Genomic DNA, 26,929 nt, shown 5'->3' with positions numbered 1-26,929 from the left:
AATAACTGAAAACAAATCCCAAAGCACCAAATGGGAGTGAATGGGTTGAATATGGTACATTAATACAATTCAAAGTAAAGAAAAATGAGTACACTTGATCTTACTATATTAAGTATTTAATGTATTAATAATCCCAAGAAAACTGGTGCCTAGCAAAGATGGTATAAATAGGAATTTATAACCACCAGCCTGTCATGGAATAAGATGAGGGACAGTGACAGTATAACAAATAAATGACTCAGACCTCTTGTATTTCACATTTGGTATAGGTATTGGCTATTACCTTTTTTACTCTCCTTCTCTTCCCTTCTCATTTAGCATTCAATACTTATTAGGTTGATGTGAGTTAAACTAAAGTATGTGGTATTTCTCATGTGTACAGGGATGAAACAATTACTTTAGATAAGAAAACTTTCTTCTCTTTGGTGTTTATTACTGGAAATTAAGCTAATATTGCTCTAATGTCTTCCTTTTATTTGGGAATTGTATATCTAACCGAGAAGTAGTAATTACTCAATTTCAGTATAACCTAATGGTGTGCTTGAGCATGACACAGATACATAAAATTTAATGTGCACATCAGAGACCCAGAAAGTAAACACTGAACATCCATAAATCCTGCCTTGCTCATTAAAAAAAAGTTAAACTAGCAGAAATATTTACTTATAATCTATTATACTGCCTATTGATTGATTGATTTAAAAGTTTATTTATTTTTCAGGGGGCAGAGAGAGAGGGAGAGAGAGAATCCCAAGAATCCCAAGCAGACTCCACACTGTCAGTGCAGAGCCTGATGCCGGACTCAAACCCATGATCATGACCTGGTGTTTGTCTTTCTCTGACTGACCTATTTTGCTTAGCAAAATACATTCTAGTTCAATCTACAGTGTTGCAAATGGCAAAATTTCATACTTTTTGATCACTGAGTAATATTCCATTGTGTATATATACTCATCTTCTTTATTCATTTATCAGTTGGTGGGCATTTGGGCTCTTTCCATACTTTGGCTTCTGTTGATAGCACTGCTATAAACATTGGGGTGCATGTCCTCTTTCAAATCAGCAGTTTTTTAATCCTTTGGATTAGTAGTGCAATTGCTGGGTCATAGGATAACACTATTTTTAATTTTTTGAGGAACCTCCATAGAGTACTTCACAGTGGCTACATCAGTTTGCATTCCCACCAACAGTGCAAAAGGGTTCTCCTTTCTCGGCATCCTCATGAACATCTGTTGTTTCCTGAGTTGTTAATTTCAGCCATTCTGACAGGTGTGAGGTGGTATCTCATTGTGGTTTTGATTTGTACTTCCCTGATGATGAGTGATCTTTTCATGTGTCTGATAGCCATCTGGATGTCTTCTTTGGAAAAGTGTCTGTTCATGTCTTTTGCCAATTTCTTCACTGGATTATAAGCTTTCCGGGTGTTGAGTTTGATAACTTCTGTATAGATCTTGGATACTAACTCTTTATCTGATATGTCATTTGCAAATATCTTCTCCTATTCTGTTGGTTGCCTTTTAGTTTTGTTGATTGTTTCCTTTGCTGTGCAAAAGTTGTTTTTTTTTTTTTTTTTTGATGAAGTCCCAATAGTTCATTTTTTCTTTTGTTTCCCCTTGCCACTGGGGCATGTCTAGTAAGAATTTGATGGATCTTGCTGGTTTTTATGTTGAAATATAATAATTTGAGTAAGAGTGCTTCTACATTTGGTGGGGGATACTCTTACTACTTTTGGAATATGTGTTACCTCATAACTTTCCCTTAGTAACAAGTCCTAACACCCTGGGGTTAAAAATGATGTAAAATAATTTATTCTATTATTTTTACCCTTAGTTTGCTTTACTGTTTGTAAATTCCTGTCCTAGACTGTTGGAATGGAGATGGGATTTTTAAGCCTCAAGTAGTGTATTTTTTTCCCCCAAACATAGTCCTATGCTTTTGGTGAATGAACCATTCTTCTAACAATGAAAAGCAGAAGTTATCTTGCATTGTAATCTTTTGCCATTGGTTCCCTCTTTTTTCCCTGCTTCATTAGTTTCTATAATTTTATCTTCTATATCACTGATTTGCTGCTCTTCTTTGTCCATCCTAGCAATCACGGCATCCATTCAAGATTACATCTCAGTCATAGCATTTTTAATTTTGGCCTGACTAGATTTTAGTTCTTTTACCTATGAAAAAAGGGATTCTCTAGTGTCTTCTATGCTCTTTTCAACCTTAGCTAGTATTCTTATATTAGTGGTTTTAAATTTGGGGCACCTGGGTGGTTCAGTCGGTTGAGTGTCTGACTTCTGCTTGGGTCATGATCTCGCGGTCTGTGAGTTCGAGCCCCGCATCCAGCTCTGTGCTGACAGCCCAGAGCCTGGAGCCTGCTTTGGATTCTGTGTCTCTCTCTCTCTGCCCCTCCCCCGCTCATGCTCTGTCTCTCTCTCTCTCTGTCAAAAATAAATAAACATTAAGAAAATTTTTTAAAAAGTGGTTTTACATTCTAGTTCAGACATCTTACTTATGTCTGTGTTGATTAAACCTCTAGCCATCATTTCTATCTGTTCTTTCTTTTGGGATGAATTCCTCCATCTTGTCATTTTGGAGAAAGAAAAATAACTAATAAAATAAAAATTGAAAAATTAAAAACAAGGGGAGTCTGGGTGGCTCAGTCAGTTAAGCATCCAACTTTGGCTCAGGTCATGATCTCAGGGTTTGTGGGTTCAAGCTCTGCATCAGGCTCTGTGCTGACAGTTCAGAGCCTGGAGCCTGCTTCAGATTCTGTGTCTCCCTCTCTCTCTGCCCCTCCCCCACTCATGCTCTGTCTCTATCTCTCAAAAATAAATAAAAATGTTAAAAAATTTAAAAACAAAACAACAAAAATGATCAAATAAAAGAAGTTAGGAGCTAGGTATGTTTCAGTCTGCTTGTTGAGAGAAGCCTGATAGAAAAAAGAAAACAGAAAAAGGAAAAAAAAGGCAAAAAATTAAAAATAAAAAATCATATAATTAAATAGAATAAAACTATAAAAAGTAAAATAGAACACAAAAATGAAAAAAAAAATCTGTTCTTTCTGTATCCAAGAAAGAGAAAGAAAAGTAAGAAAAAAGAAAACAACATAAGAAAAACAGAAGCAAGGAAAATGAACAAACAAGCAAACAGAATAAAACCTGAATGCAGTTACATCCTGTTTCTCCTAAACTGAAACTTTGCAGCACACTGTAATTCATAGACTTAACAGGTGGAAGGGATTTGTGCTGGTCTTGATATGCCTGGAGGGCACAGGTGGACAGGGCTTGGCACAATGGCCCCATTCTCCACTTGGTGGCGCTGCTTAGCTCACTGGGGTCAATCTGTGTGTGCGCACATGCACCCCTGGGCTTTAGAGGTGAAAATGGCTTCACCTGGCTCTCTAGTTTCTGGCACAGAAATTTTGTAGCCTCACACACTTGTAATCCTCCTTTTTCCCAGACTTCCATTCACTCCCTGCTTCCACCCTGTCCGTGTCCAAGCTGTCTGCCTGCCAGGCAGTGTCTCCCTCCAGAGTTTTATCTCAGATGGGGCTGTGTCTCAAAACCCCACACTTCAGAGACCCCCACAGCCTGGACCCATGCCAATTATCTGAGGCAGGGTCTAGCCTAGCATTGGCCAGGTCCTGGCTTGTCCACAAAAACATTCCTGCAATTGCACAGTGGCAAAATTTCAGTTATGACAAATCACAACACACAGCTGGCAATAGGTTTCATGGCATTGTGGTGTCTTTCTCCCAATACCAGCAAATGTGGCAGCTTTATGGGGTCTGTTGGGACCTTTGCCCATGGGAAGGCCATATGGCCTCTACCAAATGCACTCTAAGCAGGGGAACTGCTTCTCCTTGTGTGGACAATGGACCCCTCAGACCCTGCTGGCTGCTCCTGGGGATTCACCCTGCATCCTCACCAGAACACTGCCAGACACTGAACTATGAAACTTTAGACCTTACATTCCACTGTTTATAGAATTCTGGTGGTATTGAAACCCTCACCTCTCTCCCCATTAATGATTTTGGGCAACAGATATTTTGTCCAGGTCCCTGAAAGTGTTTTCACTCTTTCTCTACAGCTACTTTTTGGGGGGAGTGCTTTTCTTGCACAATCCCAATGTGCCACACTCTCCCCCTTTCTCTTTCTCTTCTCTCCATGAAAATGGCTCCCTACCCTCCACAGCTTTTCTCTCTGCCAATTCACCTCTCTGCACTACATACTTGCCAAGTTCTCTGGTTCAAATTATGCATATTGTTTAGTCCTCAGATAAATTTCCTAGGTATTCACAATAGTTTGATGCTGACCTAGCTATGCTTTAGGGACAAGACAAGCTCAGAGGCACCATACCAGCCTGTCATTTTAACTCTCTGAAGCTTGTTTCTTTATATCGTGAATCTGGGCTGACTTTGTGAGTTGAGTTTGCAAAAAGAATATCAGAATACAAAGTGCCAGTTTCTAGCCTAGACCTCAGTAGGTTTTACGTGTTTTTACTCTCTTGGAACTTTTCTATCACCATATCAATCACCTGAGTTAACCTGCTAAATGATGAAAGACTTGTGACTCAATCACCACCACTGTCTGGAGCAGGCCCCTGCGGGATGTGTAAGGCTGTCCTAGACCTGCCAGTTTTTTAGATGGTTCACCAGCTGTCCATGAATGCACAAGCAAGCCCCTGTATGACCAGCCAAACCTGGCACAAATCAGTACAACCCAGCTGACCCATAAACTCATGAAAAAATATAAATTCTTGTTGTTTTAAACCAGTAGGTTTGGGGTTTTTTAAAAAATCAAAAATAGTTAATTGATATAATCACATCCAGCATCTAGCAGGGCACAGAGTAGGGACTGACTATTGAGTGAATCATGGAGCTCTCTAAGTTGCATGTAATAGAACTAATAAACTCTCTTATTGGAAAGGTGAACATTTATACAAACACAAAGAATGTTACATATTATATCAGGAAGTTATTGACCACCTGCCTGTGGATTCCAGTGAATTCTCATAGACAATGCCAAGCCATCTTACTGCCTGGATGACTTTTGTGACATTTGACCCCACAATATGAAACCAATAATATACAGATTTTACATTTTATTTTATTTTATTATTTTTTAAAAATTTACATCCAAGTTAGTTAGCTTATAGTGCAACAATGATTTCATGGGTAGATTCCTTAATGTCCCTTACCCATTTAGCCCATCCCCCCTTCCACAACCCCTCCAGTAACTCTCTGTTTGTTCCCCATATATAAGAATCTCTTACGTTTTGCCCCCCCCCTCTGTTTTTTATATTATTTTTGCTTCATTCCCTTGTGTTAATCTGTTCTGTGTCTTAAAGTTCTCATATGAATGAAGTCATATATTTGTCTTTCTATGACTGACTAATTTCACTTAGCATAATACCCTCTAGTTCCATCCACGCAGTTGCAAATGGCAAGATTTCATTCCTTTTGATTGCCGAGTAATACTCCATTATGTATATATATGCCACATCTTCTTTATACATTCATACAACAATGGAGATTTTGGCTCTTTCCATACTTTGGCTATTGTTGATAGCGCTGCTATAAACATTGGGGTGCATGTGCCCTTTCAAAACAGCCTGTATCCATAGGATAAATACCTAGTAGTGCAATTGTGGGTCGCAGGGTAGTTCTATTTTTAATTTTTTGAGGAACACCCATACTGCTTTCCAGAGTGGCTACACCAGTTTGCATTCCCACCAGCAGTGCAAAAGAGATCCTCTTTCTCCTCACCCATGCCAACATCTGTTGTTACCTGAGTTGTTAAAGTTAGCCATTCTGACAGGTGTGAGTTGGTATCTCATTGTGGTTTTGATTTGTATTTCCCAGATGATGAGTGATCAGCATTTTTTCATGTGTCAGTTGGCCATCTGGATGTCTTCTTTGGAGAAGTGTCTATTCATGTCTTTTGACCATTTCTCCACTGGATATTTTATTTTTTGGGTGTTGAGTTTGATAAGTTCTTTATAGATTTTGGATACTAACCCTTTTTCTGATATGTTGTCTGCAAATATCCTCTCCCATTCTATCAGTTGGCTTTTAGTTTTGCTGATTGTTTCCTTCACTGTGCAGGATCTTTTTTTTTAATGAGGTACCAGTAGTTCATTTTTGCTTTCATTTTCCTTGCCTCTAGAGACTTGTTGAGTAAGAAGTTGTGCAGCCAAGATCAAAGAAGTTTTTGCTTGCTTTCTCCTCGAGGATTTTGATGGCTTCCTGCCTTACATTTAGGTCTTTCATCCATTTTGTGTTTATTTTTGTGTATGGTGTAAGAAAGTGGCCCAGGTTTCACTTTTCTTCATGTCGCTGTCCAGTTTTCCCAGCACCACTTGCTGAAGAGACTGTCTTTATTCTACTGAATATTCTTTCCTACCTTGTCAAATTAATTGGCCATATGTTTGTGGGTCCATTTCTGGGTTCCCTATTATGTTCCATTGATCTGAGTGTCTGTTCTTGTGCTAGTACCATACTGTCTTGATGATTACAGCTATGTAATACAGCTTGAAGTCAGGGATTGTGATTCCTTCTGCTTTTTCTTTTTTTCAGGTTTGCTTTGGCTATTCAGGGTCTTTTCTGGTTCTATACAAATTTTAGGATTATTCGTTCTAGTTCTGTGAAGAATGCTGGTGTTATTTTGATAGGGATTGCATTAAATATGTATATTTCTTTGGGTAGTATTAACATTTTAACAATCTTTATTTTTTTTATCCAAGAGCATGGAATATTTTCCCCCATGTTTTTTATGTCTTCTTCAATGTCTTTCATAGGCATCCTATAGTGTTCAGTGCATAGATTTTTCACCTCTTTGGTTAGATTTATTCCTAGGTGTTTTATGGTTTTTGGTACAATTGTAAATGGGATCGATTCCTTGATTTCTCTTTATGTTGCTTCATTTTTGGTGTATAGAAATGCAATCGATTTCTGTGCATTCATTTTATATCCTACAATTTTGTTAAATTCGTGGATAAGATCTGGCAGTTTTTTGGTGGAATCTTTTGGGTTTTCCATATAGAGTATCTTGTAATCTGTGAAGAGTGACACTTTGACCTCCTCCTGGCCGATTTGGAGGACTTTTCTTTGTGTTGTCTGATTGCTGAGGCTAAGACTACCAATACTATGTTAAATAACAGTGGCGAGAGTGGACATCCCTGTCTTGTTCCTGTCCTGAGGGGAAAGCTCTCCGTTTTCCCCATTGAGGATGCTACTAGTGTTGCGTCTTTATATTTGGTTTTTGTGATATCGAGGTATGATCCTTCTATCCCTACTTTCTTGAGGGTTTTTATCAAGAAAGGATGCTATATGTTGTCAAATGCTTTCTCTGCATCTATTGAGAGGATCATGTGGTTCTTGTCCTTTCTTTTACTGATGTGATGAATCACATTGATTATTTTGCAGATATTGAACCAGCCCTGCATCCCAGGTATAAATCCCCCTTGGTCATGGTGAATAATTTTTTTAATGTATTGATGGATCCAGTTGGCTAATATGTTGTTGAGATTTTTGCATCCATGTTCAATCAGGGATATTGGTCTATAGTTCTCCTTTTTAGTGGGGTCTCTGTCTGGTTTTGGAATCAAGGGAATGCTGGCTTCATAGAAAGAGCTTGGAAGTTTTCCTTCCATTTCTATTTTTTGGAACAGCTTCAAGAGAATAGGTGCTAACGCTTCCTTAAATGTTTGGTAGAATTCCCCTGGGAAGCCATCTGGTCTTGGACTCTTGATTTTTGGGAGATTTTTGATTACTAGTTTGGTTTCTTTCCTGGTTATGGGTCTGTTCAAATTTTCTATTTCTTCTGGTTTAAGTTTTGGTAGTGTATATGTTTCTCGAATTAGTCCATTTCTTCCAGATTGCCCATTTTATTGTCATATAATTGCTCATAATATTCTCTTATTATTTTTTGTATTTCTGCTGTGTTGGTTGTGATCTCTCCTCTTTCATTCTTGATTTTATTTATTTTGGTACTTTCCTTTTTATTTTTGATCAAACTGGCTAGTGGTTTATCAATTTTGTTAATTCTTTCAAAGAACCAGCTCCTGGTTTTATTGATCTATTCTACTGATTTTTGCTTTTTTTTGTGTGTGTTTTTTGGTTTTGATAGTATTGATTTCTTCTCTAATCTTTATTATTTCCTGTCTTCTGCTGGTTTTGGGTTTTATTTGCTGTTCTTTTTCCAGCCCTTTAAGGTGTAAGGTTAGGTTGTATATCTGAGACCTTTCTTCCTTCTTTAGGAAGGCCTGGATTGCTAGATACCTCCCTCTATGACAGCCTTTGCTGTGCCCCAGAGGTTTTGGGTTGTAGTGTTATCATTTTCATTGGCTTCCATGTACTTTTTAATTTCATCTTTAGCTTCTTGGTTGGTCCATTCATTCTTTTTTCTTTTAAAATTTTTTTTCAACGTTTTTTATTTATTTTTGGGACAGAGAGAGACAGAGCATGAACGGGGGAGGGGCAGAGAGAGAGGGAGACACAGAATCGGAAACAGGCTCCAGGCTCTGAGCCATCAGCCCAGAGCCCGACGCGGGGCTCGAACTCACGGACCGCGAGATCGTGACCTGGCTGAAGTCGGACGCTTAACTGACTGCGCCACCCAGGCACCCCGGTCCATTCATTCTTTAGTAGGCTGTTCTTTAGTCTCCAAGTATTTGTTACCTTTCCAATTTTTTTTCTTGTGGTTTATTTTGAGTTTCATAGCATTGTGGTCTGAAAATATGCATGGCATGATTTCGATCTTTTTGTACTTGTTGAGGGCTTATTTGTGTCCCAGTATGTGGTCTATTCTGGAGAACAATCCACGTGCAGTGGAGAAGAATGTATATTCTGCTGCTTTAGCTGACATGTTCTGAATATATCTGTTAAGTCCATCTGGTCCGGTGTGTCCTTCAAAACCTTTGTTTCCTTGTTGATTTTCTGATTAGATGATCTGTCCATTGTTGTAAGTGGGATATTAAAGTCCCTTATTATTATGGTGTTATTATCAATGAGATTCTTTATGTTTGTGATTAATTGATTTATATATTTGGGTTCTTTCACATTTGGAGCATAAATGTTTACAATTGTTAGGTCTTCTTGGTGTATGGATGCCTTAATTATGACAAAAAGCCCTTCTTCATCTCTTGTTACAGTCTTTAAAGTCTAGATTGTCTGATATAACTATGGCTACTTCAGCTTTGTTTTGACTTCCAGTAGCATGATAGATCATTCTCTATCCCCTCACTTTCATTCTGAAGGTGTCTTTAGGTATAAAGTGTGTTTCTTGTAAACAGCATATAGATGGATCCTGTGTTCTTATCCATTCTCTTACCCTATGTCTTTTTAATGGAGCATTTAGTCTATGGACATTTAGAGTGAGTACTGAAAGATATGAATTTTTTTTCCATTATGTTACTTGTAGGGTTGGTGTTTCTGGTGGTGTTCTCTGAACCTTTCTAGTTTTTGTTGCTTTGGGTATTTATTTATGTATTTAGTCTTTTTCTTTCCTCAGAGATTCCCCCTTAAAATTTCTTGCAGCATTGGTTTAGTGGTCACAAACTCCTTTAATTTTTGTTTGTCTGGGAAACTTTTAATCTCTCCTTCTATTTTGAGTGACACTCTTGCTGGATAAAGAATTCTTGGTTGCACATTTTTCTGATTCAGCACATTAAATATATCCTGCCACTCCTTTCTTGCCTGCCAAGTTTCTGTGGATAGGTCTGCTGCAAACCTAATCTGTCTTCCCTTGTAGGTTAACAACTTTTTTTCCCCTTGCTTCTTTCATGATTCTTTCCTTGCCTGAGTATTTTTTTAATTTGACTATGATATGCCTTATTTATGGTTGGTTTTTGTTGAATCTGATGGGAGTCCTCTGTGCCTCCTGGATTTTGATGTCTGTGTCTTTCTGCATGTTAGGAAAGTTTTCTCCTATGATTTGCTCACATAACCCTTCTACCCCTTTTCTCTCTCTTCATCTTCTGGGACTCCTATGATTCCTTTTAATGAATCACTGATTTCTCTAATTCTTAAATCATGCTCTTTTGCTTTAGTTTCCTCTTTTTTTTCTGCTTCATTATTCTCCATAAGTTTGTCCTCTGTATCACTGATTGCTCTGCCTCATCCATCCTTATGGCTGTGGCATCCACTTGAGATTGCAGCTCAGGTATAGCATTTTTTATTTCATTCTGACTAGTTCTTACTTCTTTTATCTCCACAGAAAGGGATTCTAATCTATTTTCAACTCCAGCCACTATTCTTATTATCATGATTCTAAATTCTGGTTCAGACATCTGGCTTGTATCTGCATTAATTACGTCCCTGCCTGTTGTTTCTTCTTGCTCTTTCTTTGGTGTGAATTCCTTCATTCTGTCATTTTGGAGAGAAAAAAGGAATCAATGAGGTAAGAAAAAATTAAAAACAATTAAAATTAGGAAAGAAAATTAAAATTAAGAAATTAAAAACAACCAACACACACACACACACACACACACACACACAATAAAATAAATGATTCTAGATCCTAGGTGTGTTTTGGTCTGGGTGTTGAAAGGGGCTTGATAGATTAGAGATAAAGGGGGAAGGAAAAAAAAGAAAATTGTTTGAAAATTTAAAAAAATGAGTACACTGGAATAGACTAAAATGAAATGATGGAAGTAAATAGAATCTGAAAAAAATTACACAAAAGTAAAATATATAGAGAATAAAAAATAAAAAATATATAGAAAAATTTTAAAGTGTAGAAAAAATTTAAAGAAAATATTTTTAACAAAATTTGAAAATAAAAATAAAGTTTTTCTCTTTCTGTATTCAAGAAAAAGAAAAGGAATGAAAAAGAGAAAGAAAAAAAGAAAATTGAATAGATGGACTAGCGAACCGACTGAAATACATTGAAATTATTTCGTTTTCCCCAAGAGGTCAAACTATGAAGAACTTTATAGTCTGCAAACTAAGCAGGCAGAGAGACTTGTGTTCCTGAAGAATGAGATTGGCCCCGTTGGGCGGGGTTTGGTCTAATGGCTCCGTTCTCCACTAGATGGCACTGCTTAGCTTACTGGGGTGGATTGTTGTGGCACTTGTAGGTGTATATGCGCATGCATGTGAGCGGTGAAAACAGTGTCACCCAGCTACCCAGTCTCTAGTATTGAAACTCTGTTCTCCCCTATCAGCAATCATGCACCCAACCTTTGTCTTCAGCTTCCATCCACTCCCCACTTTTACACTGTCTGTGACCAAGCCTCAGGCAGCACTTCCCTCCTGAGTTTTATCTCAGATGCGGCTGTGTTTCTCCACCCCTTCCTTCTGAGGGACTGCGGCTTTGTCCCCCTCAAACCCTCTGTGGGAGGGTCTCACTGAGCAATGGCCAGGTGCCTGTTGCACCCAGGAATATTCGTGGGACCATGCTGCTGCCGATGTCCAGAGATTGAGGCTGGGTGCCAGTCCACCCAAATAAAAGATCACATGATTGTGTGGCAGCAGCATTTCAGGGATTATGGCAAATCACAACATGCATCTGGCACCAGGCTTCACCCCAATGACTTTGTTCCAGCACCAACTAATGTGGTTGTTCTCCCAGGTCCATTGGGGCCTTTCCCTTTGGGGGAGCCACACAGCCTCTACCAGATATCCTTCTGACAGGGGAACTGCCTCTCCCTGTATGGCCCAAAACCCCCTGGAATTCACTCTGTTCCTGGGGATTCACCCTTCCCACCAGAGCACTACCAGGTATTGAGCTGTGGAGTTTCAGACTCTCTGCTCCCCCTATTTATATAGTCTTAATGCAATTTAGGCCCTCTCCTTTCTCCCTTTTTGTTCAGTCCCTGTGGCTATTTCCACTTTTCCACTTTCTCTCCAGCTGCTTTGGGGGGTTGCTTTTACCATATTCTTCACCACCCCCCCACACATCCCTGTCCTCTCTCTAGATGCAAAAACAGTTCCCTGCCCTCCACAGCTTCTCTCTTCCCCATTTCACTTCTCTGCACTGTGTACCTGCTGAGTTCTGTGGTTCAGGTTGTGCCAATTATTGTGTTAATCCTCAAATCAGTTTTTTAGGTGTGCAGGATGGTTTAGTGTTTATCTGGCTGTATTTCATGGATGCGAGACACACACACACACACACTTCCATGCTGTTCTTCCATCTTGGCTCCTCCCCCAAGATTTTACCTTTTAGATGTTGCTGGACTCTTTCTATAACTAAATACTGATGAGAACTCCACTCCATTTATTTCTTCTCTGACAGTTGTGTCAAGCCTTGTCTAACATATCAAAGAGTAAATATTAATAAAGTGAGAGAAATGATAAAAAAAGAAAAGAACCAGGTGAAAACTCTAGAGTTGAAAAGTAGAATAACCACTGAAAAATTTACTAGGGGGAGTCTCAACAGTAGCTTTGAATTGGCAGAAGAATTAGTAAATTTGAAAATATGTCAATAGAGATGACATAATATGACACAGAGAAAAAGGCTGAAAAAAGTGAACAGAGCCTCAGAAGAAATGTTACACTCCATTAAAAACACCAATGCACAATGCACAATGTAACAGAGAGGAGAGAAAGCATCAAAAAATTAAGATATCCATTAACATAATCATATAATCTTATAAGAAATAGAATCAATGCATATTTCTTCTTTTTTCAACTTAACATACTTAAAAACCATTATATAAAAATGCATATGATTGTATTGTTGGGCTGCAACATAGGGAACTGTTATATATTTGTCAATAACAGTACAACAGAAGTAAGTAGGAGCAAAGCTGTACAGGAGTGAAAGACAAAACCAGATGGTATCTCAAACCCTCAGGAACAAATGAAGAGAACCATAAGTGATAAATGAGAAAATTAATACAGCAAACTTTTGACAGGGTTTGTATACTTAATATACAAATAGACTTGCTCTCCTTTCATCTCACAGTACCTTAATAGATATGAAATTACATAAATAATAGCTACAACAGTGTATTGATGGGTTTGTAAATATAGAGGTGTAATGCGTATAACAATAGTACCACAAAAAGGGAAGAGAAGGAATAGAACTATATAGTAGTAGTAACATTTCTAGATCTTACTGAAATTAAATTGGTATAACCCTTAAGTTGATTCTGATAAATTAAGATGTATATTATATCCGTAGAGCAAACACTAAGAAAATAACTCAGAAAATATAGTGAAAAAACATTAAAGGAATTAAAATGTTGCATTAGGAAATATTCACTTAATGCAAAAGAAAGCACTAAAGGAAAAACAGAAACAAAAAGACGTGAGGCACCTGGAGAATAAAAAGTAAGATGGAAAACAAAATCTAACTATGCCAACAATAATATTAAATGTGAATGTAATAAACAATCAAATCAAAAGACAGAAACTGGCAGAATAGATAAAAAAATAAGACCATCTATATTCTGTCTGCAAGTGTAACACTTCAGATACACGTTAGATACAAAAACACACACAGATGCAAAATAAAAAGATGGAAAAGGTATATTGTGTGATCAGTAGCTATAAAAATTCTTCAGTGGCTATATTAATATCAGACAAAATAAACTTTAAAACAAAATATGTTACTAGGGGGAGAGAGAAACATTTTATAACCATAAAAAGGTCAGTCCATAAAGATACAATTACAAACATATATGAACCTACAAATAGAGCATGGAAATAAGTGAAGTAAAAACGGACAGAATGGAAGGTAGACTATGAAATTCTAGAATAACAGATAAAGATGTCAAAATCCTAATTTTAGTAAAAGGTAGAACAAATAAAATCAACAAAGAAATAGAGGGCTTGAATAGCACTATTCACCAGACACCTATGGAATACCCCACCCAGTAGCAACAGAATATGCATTCTCTTCAAGTGAACATAGAACATTCTCCAGAACAGATAATATTCTTTGCACAAAACAAGTCTCAATATATTTTTAAGGTCTGAAATGATTCCAAGTATTGTTTCAAATTACAATGAAATGAAATTAGAAATCAATAACAAAGGGAAATTGGAAAATTCACGAAAATGTGGAAATTAAACAACCCACTCCTAAATAACCAGTGGACCAAAGAAATCATAAAGAAAATTAGAAAAATACTTTGTGATTAAAGAAACTGGACACGTAGTATACCCAAACTGCTGAATTGCCACTAAACCAGTGATTAAAGGGAAATTTATAGCTATAGACACTGATAGAAGAAAAGATTCATTATGTCTTTCCATAAGACATGGAAAAAAGAAACTAACCTAAAGCAAAGAGAAGGAAGAAAAAAAATAAAGATTAATGAAACAAAGAACAGAAAAACAATAAAGAAAAATCAATGTAACCAAAAGCTGCTTCTTTGAAAATGTCAACAGAATGGACAAACTGTTAGCTTGACTGACACAAAGTGGGGAGTGGGGAGAGAGAGAATGAGAGAGGAAGAGATAAAGAGATCAAATTACTAAATTTGACAATTAAAAGGAGATATAGAAATTAGAAGGATCATAAGGGAATACTATGAATAATGGCATTCCAATTAATTAGGTAACTTAGGTGAAATCAACAAATTTCTAGAAAGACCCAAAGTATTGGCATTAACTCAAGAAGAAATAGAAAATCTATGTAGATCTCTCCACTCCTATAAATACAGCCAAAAGAATTGAAAACAGGTACTCAAACAGTTACTTGCATATAAATATTCATAGTAGCATTAATTCACATTTACCAAAAGGTGAAAACAACGCAAATGTCCATGAACAAATACATGGAGTGAAAAAATTGTGGTATGTATACATACATACATAATTGGATATTACTCAACCATAAAGTGTATAAATGTAGTACTGGTATAAACTACAATGTGGGAACCTCAAAAACATTATGCTATTTGAAAGAAGTCAGACCCAAAAGGTTACATATTGTACACTTCCATTTATGTAAAATATCCAAAGTAGGTAATTCCATAGAAGCACCCTGGTTGCCAGAGGCTGGAGGAAGGGGAGTAATTGCTTAATGGATATGGAGTTTTATTCGGGGGTAATGAAAATATTTTAGAAATAGGGAGAGGTAGTGGTGTCACAACATTGTCAATCTACTAAATGCTGCTGAATCATTCACTTTAGAATGTGCCATTTTGGGGTCCCTAGGTGGCTCAGTCAGTTGGGAATAATTGATTGACTCAGTATCCTTATCTGAAAAATGAGAATAGAAACAATCATATCTGCTCTATGTACTTCACTATGTACCTTTAAAGATCAAAATGAGATCGGTACAGTGGAGGAAATTACTTCCTAACAGATTGTATGAATGAGGTGTGTTACTCAGTGGTGTCATGTGACCCAATTCCAGGAGTTGCTATTTATTTATTTATTGAGCACATGTGCGAGTGGGAGAGGGGCAGAGAGAGAAGGAGAGAGTAAATTCCAAGGAGGCTTTGTGCAGCACAGCCCAACGGGGGACTCAAGAGTCAGATGCCTAACTGACTGAGCCACCCAGGTGCCCTGGAGTTACTATCTATTCAGATCACTGTTAATGCACCCCTGCTTTTGTGCACTGCAGCCAACTTGACCATTACTGAATTGTATACCATGTTTCACCAAAATGCAAATGTGTCATTACTAATAAATGAATTTTATATACTCTATTTTTATTTAGAAAACTCAAAGGCATTTGGAACATAATTTTTCTTAGAAAGATAAGTGTGAAGAATTTTTCAGGCCAACTTCTTTTTCACCTAGGAGCTCATTTTAAAAGATTCAAAACTATTTTAGGGCATATTTTAGTTTGATAGCTTTTGTCATGGCTTCTTTTATTTTCCTGGTTTCTACTACTCTGCCACTAATTTATCTTGATCTGCTTAATGTGTTTTCTCCTTTTAAAACATGAATCAAGGAGAGAAACAACAAACTCTTTGGCCTCAGCTGTAAATCTGACCTTTCCAGGGACAGGGTTAAATTTCATGGGTGGGTTCAAGTTGTTATTTTACTTTTGCAATTCGAAAAGCCCATGACTTTCCAATTCTTCATGCCAGAGCTGCTACAGTGCTAATGTATGGTTAGCTCTAGGCAGTGTAAGACTCTTTGCTTAGATGAACACCTGGTCCCACTCAGCTAGTGTGCAGACATCCACAGGTAGATCATATTAAGCCTACAGAGTCTGGGTTATTTATTGACAGCCTAACAGTAATGATTCGGAGCTCAGAACAGCCTCCTTTGGGAAGGTCTAATGTACACCAATAAATCCCCAGTCTAAGCAATTATTCTATTCAAGATATATAGTCTCTTGTTTATTGTACACAGATTTATCCTCTTAGGATACTTTAAAAATATATTTACTTATGTTATAGAATTAATGCATGTTAATTACAGAAAAAATCAGAAAATGCACATAAACTAAGAAGATAATAAGACACTGTAACTTTCAGTTATCACACTGATATATGTACACATTCACACATTTAAAAATTGCACCATAACCAAGTTACTGTTTTGGAGAATACTTTTCTAAATCCAAAATACATAACTGCCATTTTTTTTCTTCTGCATTTTCAGGGCATTATTCTTAATGACCGTGCAATCTTCCAATGCATGGATATGGCACATTTAGTCAACTGATTCCCTGTTTTGATATACTTTGGTTATTTTTTTGGACTTCCTTTGAAAATGTAAATATTTATTTCATTCCAGGAACAATCTTAGAGTAGAAATGTGCTTTTTAACGTAATGTCACCATGGATGAATTTCATATCTCTCATCATTTAAAAATGATGGCTCTTTACTTCAAATGTCTCTGACTTCCTCTTGAAGTGTAGTTCTTCTCTAAGGTGGATTTCTTCCACACAGAGAACTCTAACTTTTATAGCCTCATTGTCCCTAACACATTACCATTCTTCCTTCTCTGAGATTTTTTTTTAACCTAGGCCTGCGAAACATGGTAATTATGGCTTGCTTCTGGTACTCATCTTGGGGAATGTCTCCTGAGCTTCCTGGTGAGAATTACTTTTAGAAGAAGAAAATTTAAAAATGTCTTTGCAATTAGGGCATGTTTAGAAGCAGCACTTTGTATATCATCAGGTACTTTTGAAAATTCATATTGGCAAGTTAATTTTTCCATGGTTAATGAATGCTAATGGTTTCCTCTAAGATTTGTGAAGGGAACGGTTTGTTGACTTCCCTTTTATTATAATGATGCTAGAACTAACTCCCAGGAAAGGTGATTTGTGTTTTTATAATACAATTTCCCTGGAAAACTTAAAGCTTTATTTATTCAGAAGCACACCATCAGGTTAGTCCCCAAATATAGGTAAAGATAGCACAAGAAAAAAATTGGGAAATTATGCCTTGGTTTTACACAAAATGATAGAAGCCCCATAGTATGTTGAGTGCTCATATACTCATACACTTAAAAGAATGGCAAAATTGGTAGAAGTTTTTACTGGTAGGGTCTCATAAGTTACCTAGTGTACCCAGCATTTTATAATCAAGGAAATCAAGTCCATACAATATTAAAAAGCTATTTCAAAGTCACATAAATTAATTATAACTAATTTACTAAATCAGAATCAGGGTCTTCATTTTCTGATTTCCATTTTTTTCTTCATAAAGTCCAGTTATAGACTACCATATAATTCATACCACACTATAATGGCCTAAAACCCAAGGGAAGCTTTGGGAGGAAGTAAAGAATAATGGTCTTGGATACAGTGCACTGAGTAATTGACAGTGTGGACTCCAGAGCCGGTTAAGTTTTAAAATTTCAGTTCCACCACTAGAAAGCTGTGTAAAATGGAAATAACAACAGCAACAATAATAACATGATAATAATAAAAGTAATAATTATCTCATAGTGTTGTGAGAATTAAGTATATTTAGCTCAATGCCTATTAGGTTTGTTTATGCTGCTATTTCTTTGTCAAGGTGGTGGGGATTAAAGGGTCTGAACTCATATGTCCACGGGTTACTAACTGTGTCCAACTTACTAGTTGTGTGACATAGGAAAAGTTACAAATTTCTTTAAGCATAAGTTTCTTCATCTTTAAACTTAGTACAATAATGTATCTTAGTTACATAATATTTCATAGGGTTGATAGGATTAAATGATATAATCCATGTCAAGTATTTACAAAAGTATCTTTTGCATAGTAAATGTATTGTTATTAATATTATGACTCTCATTCATATTAACCTAAATGTTTCCCAACCAGTAATAAGTAAGATTACTCATTAGTCTTACATCCTACAATTTAGAAGTTGGCTGCTGGCCAAATGACAGTTGAAGGCCATGTATACTTGCTGTAAGAAAACAAGCTGAAAAGAGGCCATATGGTTGGCAAAATATATTGGATTTCTCTCCAGATCACCATGCCCAGAACTCTGCAAGTACTAAGTGTGTAGAACTGTTTTCTTTCTGAGGATGATGAGGTCTGTGGTACTTTAAGTTCATGGCCTTGCCAATGGTACTTCTATGTTTAGAGAAAACATTAAAATAGATGAGTAGGTCCAAGGTTGTTCTAATTTTAACAAATACTGGTATTCTGTCAGATAAATTCTGCAGCAATAAAACTAGTCTTGTTATTGTCAACGGAATGGGGCTGAAACAATCAATCTCTTTAATTTGGCATAGCTCCTATGCTCATGACTTTTAGAAACTAAGTCCCATTTTTCTCAGAATTTGAAGGACAAGAGATATAAATTCATATGTTTTCTTCTCTGATGATTATGCTACCCACAAGGATCTGCTGGGGAATGGATAGCTTATTTTCCCTCCCTCCTACCTAATTTGAAATGTTCAAACATCAAAGGGTGAACATGATGCTTTAAGCATTTCTGATCACAAAAAAAGGTGTCTGCTTGAAGCCCACTGTTGAGACAGTTTTATCACCAGAATAATTAATTTTTTAGCTGGGACACTCATTCCATGTTGCTTCTGGCTGTGAATTTTGATTATATGTTAAGAGAATAAGATTTCATTAGCAGCTCACCAGAGATGTTGTCATTCAATTGCTATAAAACCAAATAAGGTTTTTTTCTGGCTGAACATGATTTCCCTGGGTTTGTTTGTTCTCCCTTTTGACCCAGATGGTGGTTGCTAGTATAATAAAAAATAATACCATTTGAGCTACTTTAGTAGCAGACGTGATTAGGCCATGAAGGTTATATGCTTACGTCATTAGATTTCTCTTCTTGGCACTCGTCTCTGACCCTGGAACTGCTGATCACATTACTGGAAAAGACTCTTCCCTTGATTTATCATTGCATAATGACTCCATTCCTTAGTTCTACAAGAAATTATTCATCACAACTTGTGCTTTTTGTTTGCTTGAGCAAGGTCAAAAGAGGGTCCCAATGAAAGCTGAGCAAGACTGAATTCTTGATCATCCTCCAGGTTGTAACTTATTTCATTTCAAACTCTCATTTCTCTTTACTTTTCTGTATTAAACCTTGGTTTGTAACATTATTTCAGCAGCACATGTATAAAATCCTTTGGAAGTGAAATTAGGTTTTATAAGCCCAGAGTCCACAAATTGTATGCTCTATAAAGAGATGGGGGAAGGTATTATCTAACCTGAGTCTCTCTTCAGAGAGATATTTTGCTTGTGTACATTTATGTACATTGTCTAAATCTACTTGTATATGTAACAATATTTTTAGGTTGTAGTTGTATTACTACAGTTAAAGAGCAATTTCAAAATATTTTTGTTTCTTAAGTTTTTATGGTCCTTCCGGTTTATGAGAGTCACCTTTTGAGTTCATTTTGTTTTTCTCTGAAGGTGGTAGTAGGCAAGAAGTGTAATAAGGGGAATGACTATTGATTTTGTTATGACATTCACTTCCACCTATAAAGAAAGTCAGGGCAACCTATTTACTTAGTCATAGAAATTAATTCGTCTGCTTTATGTGGCCAGCTCTAGAGGTGTATGCTCCAAGTTGGTACATAAAAACATGAAAAGAGCCTATCTGTTCTGACTCAGGAAGCGCTTCAACTAATCTAGTGATGTACAGACTTCTATCAGTTTGATAAGAGAAAGTTGACACTGGAAGAAATCGATGGATGTAAAAGAGCAACAATGGAGAAAAATGTAAATAAATAATGATAGTAGGTAAGGTTTGTTGCAAACCTACTGTGTGTTCTACAGTGTACCAGATACTATGCTAAACACTTGCAATTTATCGTCAAACCACACAGTACACCCTCAAGAAGTTTAATTCCTATATGAACACAACTTGATCACCTGGTAGGAATGACTGGCTTGCTCTGGTCCAATCAATGAATATTTTGTATTGTTCCACTTATTTAGATCTTTAATATCTCTCAGCAGTGTTCTGTAGTTCTCCATGTAGATGACTTCCATGTCTTGTTAGATTTATTCTTAAGTATTTTATGGTTGTTTTTTTTTTGCTACTACTATAAACTGATATTCTAATTTCAATGTCCAATAGTTTACTGCATATATATGTGTCTATATATATTTATTTATAAATGCATATATAAATGCATTATATATATATACATACATATATATATACACACACACACATATATATGTGTATATATATACATATATATATATATATATATATATATATATAAATGCAATAGAGTTTTCTATATTAACACTGTTTCCAGTGGCCTTGCTAACAATTCACTGGTAACTTTTGAATATATGCCTGCAAATTTGTGAAGTAAATAAACATACTATCTGTAAATGGAGAGACAGTTTTACTTCTCATCTTCAGATTATATTGTATTTTAGCTTATTGTGTTATTGGGCATACCATTGTGTATTATTGTATTTCTGAGGGTAATTTTGTCCCCTAGGTGACACTTGGCAATGTCCTATTTTTTGGTTTTCACAACTTAGAGGAGTACTACTAGTATGTATGGTAGACACCAGGGAAGCTGCTAAACATGTACAATAAATTATCTAGTCAAATACATTTGGTTTAGAAATTCTGTTTCTATGATTTTTAGGGATATTGATTTGTAGTTTTCTTATAATTTCTTTGGTGATGGTATGTAGGTAATACTGGCTTCAGAAAAACAGGTGGGGAATGTTTTATACTTTCCTATTTTCTGAAAGATTTTCAGTAGAATTGACATTATTTCTTAAAGTTTTGATAGAATTCACTAGTGAAGTCATCTAAGCCTGGGGTTTTATTGCAGGAAGTATTTTTTAAACATTTTTAATGTTTACTTATTTTTGAGAGAGAGAGAGAGAGACAGAGTGGGAGTGGGGCAGGGGCAGAAAGAGAGGGAGACACAGAATCTGAAGCAAGCTCCAGGCTCTGAGCTGTCAGCACAGAGCCCAACGTGGGGCTCAAACTCACAGACTATAAGATTATGACCTGAGCTGAAGTCGGATGCTTAACTGACTAAGCCACCCAGGTGTCCCTTCCAGGAAGTTTTTAAATTGTGAAAAGTTTCTTTAATAGATATGAAGCTATTCTATTTATTTTTATAATGTTTAAAAATTTTTAAATGTTTATTTATTTTTGAGAGTAAGATAGAGATACAGGGTGCAAACAGGGAAGGGGCAGAGAGGAAGGGAGACACAGAATCCAAAGCAGGTTCCAGGCTGTGAGCTATCAGCACAGGGCCCAACATGGGGTTCAAATCCATGAACCGTGAGATCATGACCTGACCCAAAGTCAGAGGCTTAACTAACTGAGCCATCCAGGTGCCCCTGTTTTTTATAATGTTTTGGTACTTTGTGTCTTTCAAAAAATTCATCTAAGTTTTCAAATTTATTTGCATAAATTTGTTGATAATGTTCTCCTAATATCTTTGCATATAGCTATAACTCCTGTTTCATTCTTGATAGTGGTAATTTGCATTCCATCTCTATCTTTTTTCTTTGATCAGTCTAGCTAGGAATTTATCAGTTTTGTTAATGGTTTCAAACTAACCAGCTCTTGACTATAATTTTTGTTCTATTAGTTGCTTTCTTTTAATTTCATCAATTTCTGATCACATATATTCACTTTCATTTTTTTTTGTTATTTTGGATTTATTTTGCTCATAATTTATAACTTACTGGAGATTTAGATAATTATATTTGGATATTTCTTCTCTTCTAATGTAAGTATTTAGAGCTATAAAGTGTTCTTTAAGCATTACTTTAGTTGCATCCTGAAAGTAGGAATACATTGTGTAGGAGACTGAATAAAGGCTATTAACATGTATGTGTTTTAATCTCCATAAGTTTTGAATATTACCTTGGGTGGAAAAAGGAACTTTGACAATATAGTTAACTTAAGAGTCTTTAGATCATTTTAGATTGTCTGTGTGGGCTCTATGTGGTTACAATGGCCCTTATAAGAAGGTACAAGAAAGAATCAGATTAGATGTGAAGGCAATATAATGATGGAAACAGATTGGAAGGATGTACTTGAATATTGAGGAAAATGCCATAAGCCGAGGAATATAGGTGGCCACTGAAACCTGAAAAAGAGAAGAAAGTGTCCCCCGAGAAATTCCAGAAGGAACCAGCCCTGCTGACACTTTGACTTTAGCCCATGAACCTGGTTTTAGACTTCTGACCTCCAAAACTGTGAGATAATAAATTCGTGTTGTTTCAAACCACAAAATTTGTGCTAATTTGTTGCAGCAACAACAGAATAATACATGCTTTGGTATCTGGATGTGAGTGCTTTTACTCTGAACTCTCTTTATTAATTTTTTGTAGGCAGGTATGCCAGTAATGAATTATCTCAATTTTTGGTTATCTGGATATGTCTTAATTTCTTTTTTATTTTTGCTAGTTATGTTAGATATTGAATTCTTGATTAATATCATTTTTTTTCCTTTCATTAATGTGAATATGTCTTCCCACTGTCTTAGGGGTCCCATAGCTTCTGATGAGGAGTCAACTGTTAATCTTATTAAAGTTTCCTTTTATGTGATGAATTGCTTTTCTCTCGCTGCTTTCAAAATCCTCTCTTTGTTTTTGGCTTTCAATAATTTGAATGTGATGTGTCTAGGTGTAGATTTCTTTGAGGTTATCCTACTTGGAGATTTTGAGATTTTTGGATGTGTATAGCAGTGTTTTCATCAATTTGGGAAAGTTTGGGACCATTTTTTTTCCTACCAGCATTCTTTCTATCTCATTCTCTCACTCTTTTTTTTTTTTTTCTTCTTCTTCTAAGACTCCTATTATCATGTGCTAGTTCATTTGAAGATGTTCCACAGTTCTCTGAGACTCTTCATTTTTCTTCATTCTTTTTTCTTCTTTTCAGATTGGGTAATACAAACTGATTTATTTTCAAGTTTATTGATTCTTTTGCCGCTCTAAATCTGCTGTTGAATCCCACTAGTAAATTTTTTATTTTAGTAGTTATACTTTTTATGTGAAGATTTTTTTTCAAATAATTTTACCCTTGTACTGATATTCTCAAATTAATGAGATATCATTTTCATTTTACTTATTTAGACATCATTTTCTTTAGTTCTTTGACTGTAGTTACAACAATTGATTAAATTTTTTTAATATTTATTTATTTTTGAGAGACAGAGAGAGACAGCATGAGCAGGGGAGGAGCAGAGATAAAGGGACACCCAGAATATGAAGCAGGCTCCAGGCTCTGATCTGTCAGCACAGAGCCCGATGCGGGGCTCTAACTCACAAGCCATGAGATCATGGCCTGAGCTGAAGTCAGATGCTCAACTGACAAAGCCACCTAGGTGCCCCTACAACAATTGATTTAAAATCTTTTTCTAGTAAGTTCACTGTCTGGGATTCCTCTTTTTTTAAAAAAGAAATATTTCACATTTTTTTAGAGACAGAGCATGGGTGGGGGACAGGCAGAGAGAGAGGGGGGCAGAGGATCTGAAGCAGGCTCTGCTTTGACAGTAGTAAGCCCAATGCAGGGCTCAAATTCACAAACCATGACATCACAAACCATGAGATCATGACCTGAGCCAAAGTTGGATGCTCAACTGACTGAGCCACTCAGGCTTCCCTGGGCTTCCTCTTGGACAGTTTTCATTGCCTATTTTTCCTTCCATAGGGGACATACTTCTTTCTGCTTTGCATGTCTTATTTTTAATTTTTGTTGTTGACAACTGGACATTTAAGATGATATAGCATCTCTGGGGGAGAGCCTCCAGACATTTCTTTGTAGATTTTTGGTCTTGTTTTTTGTTCTTGTTGCTATTTGTTTAGTGACTTTCCTCAACTAGTTTTGTGACATATGTATTCTTTGATGTTTGCAGACATTGAATTCTCTGTTGTTAGGTTAGTGGTCAGCTAGGGTTATATGAAGATTTACTTTAATGTTGTTAGTGAATAGTTCTCACTTTGCCTATAGACTTGTATGTTTTGTTGTAGGTATTCTTTCAACATTTCAGTCAGGTGGTTTACAACTCTGCCTTAGCCTTCACTTCCTGTTTGTGCAGAGCCTCAAGTTCAGCCTGAGGTGGGAGATTTGGGCCTTCTTGTGTATTTTGGGGCATGTGGACAGCTCTGCACGTGCACGTGGCCTTCTAGATCCCAAAAACATGTCAGAGCTCTTCAAAGTTACCCATGGATATCTCATTCCCCAGTTTTTACTTTTATTAAATTTCATCAGCCTCTTTTTAGTCTCAAATGGTAACACCATTTTGGGCAGCTGCAATGCTAAATAATTGATAGATGCTCTGGTAGTATAGCTCATCACATTTACAGAGATCTAAATCAGGTAAAAATAAACACAGCCTTTGAGAATGAAGTTTTTAGGGAGCTGCCAGATTAAATAGTGAGCATTCTCTGGGGTGAGACTTTTTGGTGAGTTTCAAATGTCTTATGCCCCCTCCAATACTTGCTGAGATATTGGTTTTCCTGAAAGCTACAAGTTCCTGTAGTTGCTAGGCTGCCAGTTTTAAAATTAGTTGGGAAGAGGAGGATAAGAACAGGATAAATTAAAATGCCAGAAAGCTCATTGGTCTTATTGAGATTTGATTGCCTTTTTTGAATAAAATCTCTTCAGATTGTTGCAAGCCTTGGATTAATTTACAAAGTTATGTAAAAGTTGATTTTAACAATTTTTCCCAGTGTTCTCTTTGTTTTTATGAAGGGGCAGATATTTGGAGGTCCTTAATTTATTATTCCAGAAGTGCTCCTGGCCTTTGTTCTGGAAGGATATTTTTGCTGCTTATACATTTCTGGGTTAAGTTTTTAAAAGAAAAGAACTTTAAAAATATTGTTTCTTTGTGCTTTTACCTCCATAGTTTCTGAATAACAATAAGTGGACTTTTGAATTGTTGTTTCCCTGTTTGTAACATTCTTTTTTTTTTTTTTTATTTATATATGAAATTTATTGTCAAATTGGTTTCCATCCAACACCCAGTGCTCATCCCAAAAGGTGCCCTCCTCAATACCCATCTCCCACCCTCTCCTCCCTCCCACCCCCCATCAACCCTTAGTTTGTTCTCAGTTCTCAACAGTCTCTTATGCTTTGGCTCTCTCCCACTCTAACCTCTTTTTTTTTTTTCCTTCCCCTCCCCCATGGGTTCCTGTTAAGTTTATCAGGATCCACATAACAGTGAAATCATATGGTATCTGTCTTTCTCTGTATGGCTTATGTCACTTAGCATCACACTCTCCAGTTCCATCCACATTGCTACAAAAGGCCATATTTCTTTTTTTCTCATTGCCACGTAGTATTCCATAGTGTATATAAACCACAATTTCTTTATCCATTCATCAGTTGATGGACATTTAGGCTCTTTCCATAATTTGGCTATTGTTGAGAGTGCTGCTATGAACATTGGGGTACAAGTGCCCCTATGCATCAGTACTCCTGTGTCCCTTGGATAAATTCCTAGCAGTGCTATTGCTGGGTCATAGGGTAGGTCTATTTTTAATTTTCTGAGGAACCTCCACACTGCTTTCCAGAGTGGCTGCACCAATTTGCATTCCCACCAAGAGTGCAAGAGGGTTCCCGTTTCTCCACATCCTCTCCAGCATCTATAGTCTCCTGATTTGTTCATTTTGGCCACTCTGACTGGCGTGAGGTGATACCTGAGTGTGGTTTTGATTTGTATTTCCCTGATAAGGAGCGACGCTGAACACCTTTTCATGTGCCTGTTGGCCATCCGGATGTCTTCTTTAGAGAAGTGTCTATTCATGTTTTCTGCCCATTTCTTCACTGGGTTACTTGCTTTCCGGGTGTGGAGTTTGGTGAGCTCTTTATAGATTTTGGATACTAGCCCTTTGTCCGATATGTCATTTGCAAATATCTTTTCCCATTCCGTTGGTTGCCTTTTAGTTTTGTTGGTTGTTTCCTTTGCTGTGCAGAAGCTTTTAATCTTCATAAGGTCCCAGTAATTCACTTTTGCTTTTAATTCCCTTGCCTTTGGGGATGTGTCAAGTAAGAAATTGCTACGGCTGAGGTCAGAGAAGTCTTTTCCTGCTTTCTCCTCTAGGGTTTTGATGGTTTCCTGTCTCACATTCAGGTCCTTGATCCATTTTGAGTTGATTTTTGTGAATGGTGTGAGAAAGTGGTCTAGTTTCAACCTTCTGCATGTTGCCGTCCAGTTCTCCCAGCACCATTTGTTAAAGAGACTGTCTTTTTTCCATTGGATGTTCTTTCCTGCTTTGTCAAAGATGAGTTGGCCATACGTTCGTGGGTCTAGTTCTGGGGTTTCTATTCTATTCCATTGGTCAATGTGTCTGTTTTTGTGCCAATACCATGCTGTCTTGATGATGACAGCTTTGTAGTAGAGGCTAAAGTCTGGGATTGTGATGCCTCCTGCTTTGGTCTTCTTCTTCAAAATTACTTTGGCTATTCGGGGCCTTTTGTGGTTCCATATGAATTTTAGGATTCCTTGTTCTAGTTTCGAGAAGAATGCTGGTGCAATTTTGATTGGGATTGCATTGAATGTGTAGATAGCTTTGGGTAGTATTGACATTTTGACAATATTTATTCTTCCAATCCATGAGCAGGGAATGTCTTTCCATTTCTTTAAATCTTCTTCAATTACCTTCATAAGCTTTC

Source organism: Herpailurus yagouaroundi, unplaced genomic scaffold (assembly GCF_014898765.1).
Source record: "Herpailurus yagouaroundi ecotype Mexico unplaced genomic scaffold, PumYag 210, whole genome shotgun sequence".
NCBI lineage: Eukaryota > Metazoa > Chordata > Mammalia > Carnivora > Felidae > Herpailurus > Herpailurus yagouaroundi.
This window is presented reverse-complemented; position numbering follows the sequence as displayed.